The 3953-nt window shown below is 39.7% G+C and overlaps 1 pseudogene; it reads right to left on the bottom strand.

Moving 5' to 3' along the window:
- Positions 1-2593: 2593 nt before the first annotated feature.
- Positions 2594-3666, bottom strand: LOC102877516 (annotated as a pseudogene).
- Between the last annotated feature and the right edge of the window lie 287 nt (positions 3667-3953).

Raw genomic sequence — 3953 nt, 5'->3', positions numbered from 1 at the left:
CTTTGTCTAGGTATAGGTTTTGCATGAGCACAATTAAGTGTTCTAGGATTTTAATTCTTCTCAATGATCATCTTAAGTTTTAATGATGTACAGAGTCAAATACCTTTGCATAGTCAACAAAGCAGTATTTGATTAAGTAGCTTTAACAATTAAATTGTTCATGTAGAAATTTTTACTTGCTATAGGTGCCCCTGATCTAGCCCATAGTCTTCACAATTGCTCACTATGCATCAGAGAGCTGAACAATGAGTACGGATGATAGAAAGAGAACTGATGCCTTTGAGCTGTGGTGCTGGAGAAGAGTGTTGAAAATATCATGGACTGCCTATAGAAAAAAACAAAAATCAGGTTCATCCTAGAGAGGGTGAAACTAGCCTGCTCCTTGGAGTCAAGAATTCCAAGGCTTCGTCTGACATACTTTGGGCATGTTGCAAGGAAGGACTGGTCTTTGGAGAGGGACATTATGCTTGGAAGGGTGGAGGGATGGAGAAAGAGAGAGACCATTGATGAGAGGAATTGATGCAATTACTGGGGTAATGAAAGTAGGTGTGTCAGAAACAACAAAGTTGGTACAGGATAGAGCAGGTTTCATGGCTGTTGTACATAGGATTGCAAGTGACTTGATGACACATAACAAGAAAACAATATGTTGTGCTGTGAATGTTCTCTGCAACAAAAAGAAATTAAAAATTCTTCTGATATACAATGATTGACTCCCAGGGACAAAATACAAACCCAGCCACTGTCATTAAGTTGACTCCTATTCATCTCATAGCTATCCTGAAGGGCAGAATAGAATTGCCAGTAGGGTTTCAAAGCCTGTAAATCTTTACAGTTGCAATCTGCCTCAGTTTTCTCCTTCAGAGTGCCTTCTAGGTTTGAACCACTGAGCTATTGAAAAGTCCAGGTGGAAGCTGAAAGAAAAAAGTAAATAAGAGCATGGAGAGTTATTGCATTGATGGTTAAAAAAGAAGGATATTAAAGGATGCTATTTAAGTTGGACTGGCATCCACTTTCTAAACAACATACCTCTTGGAAACTGTATGAACCTTGAGAACAACAATAGAAAGGCTTCAGATCTTCTGTTCATAGGGTTGCTATGAGTCGTGCTCAACTCAAAGGTGATAAATAACACAATATTGGAGTTATCCAGTGTAGAGATAAAAGAGATATCACATGTGGATTGCTTTAAGAAACAGAAACTGAAAATTTGTGTGGCTAACACTTTATATTTAGGGTGATCTTTCTGTGTAGCAAGCTTTTTTCTGTGTCTCATGATTCTCAGAATTTGCCAGTGTAGGGATCCAAGTGCAAAGAACATGTCCCACTCCTGACTCTTCTGTCTCAGTGGTACTGAAGTCCTATCTCACTGTTGACTTCTCTTTCTTTTCTTTTCTTTTTTAAATGAAAGTGAGGCATGCTAAAACTCAGGGAAACTCCCCTTAAATCAACTCGGTGTTGCAGCCTAATAAAGGTACTGCATCACAGCCTCACATCCTTACAACTGATTGGCTGGTCTCATCTCAAACCAGAATCTTAGGAAAGATTTCAGGATAAGGCAACTTTGTGATTTGTTGTCCATATGGTTGCTGTGAGCTGTAGTCCACATGAAAGTATCTAATAACATTTGACTCTTCATCTTTTTACAACTATTTGGTTTATCATTTGTTGGACACTTTTTACATAGTCTCTATATTATAAAATTGCATACATGCATTTTAAGTAATACACAATTCAAACCATGAAAGGTACTTCTCTGTATTTTTGTAACTGCAGTGCACTCAAATGTGTGGATACTAATAAATTAAAGATAGCATTGCAAATAATTTCAGAATATGTAATTGTGCTCATATGCAGCCTGCACATGGATTCAAACTGAACAAGGGAATATTGCATACTTTAAAGATGAGAAAAGTTTTTCAAGGTTGTATACATATCTTCATCATACCTATTCAAACTATAAACTAAGAAATTAATTTGAGAAGCTGGATTACCTGAAGAAGGTCATTGACTCTGTGGACTTGTTTTCATTCTCATCAGTTTTGGACTGACCTTGCATATGAGTGATGGGTGATCTATTCAACAATCGGTCATTGGCCTTGAGATTTACTGCTAATATTGAGCTTCCAGCATACCAGTAGCATGCAAGTCACCACAAAAGGGCAAACTGATAGATGAGTGGTGGTCATAGGCTTGGAAGTTAGGATTTATTACATATATTTGAGGGAACACAATTCAAACTTAACAGTAACTAGTATTTGTCCTTTTGTGATTGATTTCACTCAGCATGATGTCTTCTGCATGAATATATTTGTGAGATGTTTCAGGGGTTGTTCATTGCTATTTAGTATTATATTCTATTGAATGTATGCGGTTTATTAACCCACTGATGGACACTCTGGCTTTCCCCATCCATTTGTTTTCGTGAATAATACTGCAATGAACATGGTGCACCTATATTCATTTACATAACTATTTTCATTTTTTTTATGAATTACAATTTTATTAGACTTTGGGGGGAAAAACCCCAATACAAACCAAAAACTGAAAAAAAGGGTAGCCTGTTTGGATCATCTGTATTTATCAGGGTGGTCTAGGATCCTTTGGTCTTCCTGATAAGAGCTTCTTTTGTGGCCCTCTGCTCTTTGGTGACTTTAGTCAATCTGTTGAATTCCCCTGAAAGAAATACTTCCTCTCCACCATCAAATTTTACAACTGCGCCACTAATCCCCGAGGCATAATCACTACAAAGGAAGGCAGCAAGATTGGCGAGTTCCTCCACAGTTCCAAGATGCCCACAGGGGATCTGGTGGATCATTTCACCTTCAAATGTTCCAGTTGGGTCAAGGCGACTAAAGGCACCTTTATAGGCCCCGGTTGAATTATATTGAATTGCATTCCATATTTGCCCCATTCAGCCACAAGAGATTTGTTCAAAGCTTCCACTACGGCTTTTGTTGAAGAACTTGGTACCACAAAACCTGATCCAGTCTCGGCATAGGTAGTTGTAACAGCAAGAATGCTGCCTCTTTCTGGGCTTTAATTAGTTGTTTTCCGATTTCTAGAGTGGCGAAGTCAGTGCCATTTAGAACAATGTCAGTTATGGCCTTCCAACCATTAGAAGAGAGCCTTTTGGTTGGAGAAATAACATTCCCTGCTGCACTGTTTATCACAACATCAGGGAGTCCTGAGACTCTGATCAGCTCCGACACCACTTTCTGAACCGTAGCAAGATCCCTCACATCATACTGAACTGCACCTTATTTCCAGTTGGAGAAGAAATTTCTTCTGCAGTCGCTTTCAAAACATCAATATTCCGGCTCGCAATCAGACATTGGGCTCCTAGGCTGGACAAGACAGTTGTCATTCCTTTGCCAAGGCCAGTCCCTCCGCCGGTTATGAATGCCACTTTGCCTGAAAACTGTTAGGTGGTAGCATTGAGGTTTTGAGAGGTGGAAATTTAGACTGTGAAGTTTCAGTGTTTTGACACAGTATTTTTGTTCCATAACTGAAAAACTGCTGAGGATCGAGGCTGCAGAACAGCCAGAGACCCTGAGCAAAGCAAGGCCAAGAGGCTAGCGCCATGCTGGACTTCCAGAAGCGGGGCCTGAAGATGGAGGGGGCCGGAGGCAGGCCTGGCCGGGTGAGGGCGGCGCCTATTTTCATTTCTTTAGGATACAGACTTGGTAATGAGATTGCTGAATCAAATAGTATTTCTATTTCCTTCTTTTCCAGGAAATGTCATACTGTTTTCTATCATGAGTGTTGCATAAGAGTTCCAATCTCTCCACATTCTTGTCCACAATTTTTGTTTTCTGTTTCACTATGCTGTTATTGTTAGGGTGAGATAATATCTCATTGCTGTTTTGATATGGATGTCTTTGGTAGTCAATGGGGGAGCTTTGATGGTTTATTGGTAAGGAGTTGTGCTGTTAGCCCAAAGACATGTGCTT

Source organism: Elephantulus edwardii, unplaced genomic scaffold, assembly GCF_000299155.1.
Source record: "Elephantulus edwardii isolate Elephantulus edwardi_28Jun2011 unplaced genomic scaffold, EleEdw1.0 scaffold00059, whole genome shotgun sequence".
NCBI lineage: Eukaryota > Metazoa > Chordata > Mammalia > Macroscelidea > Macroscelididae > Elephantulus > Elephantulus edwardii.
Note: the sequence above shows the minus strand (reverse complement) of the source record. Positions and strands in the feature narration are given on the sequence as shown.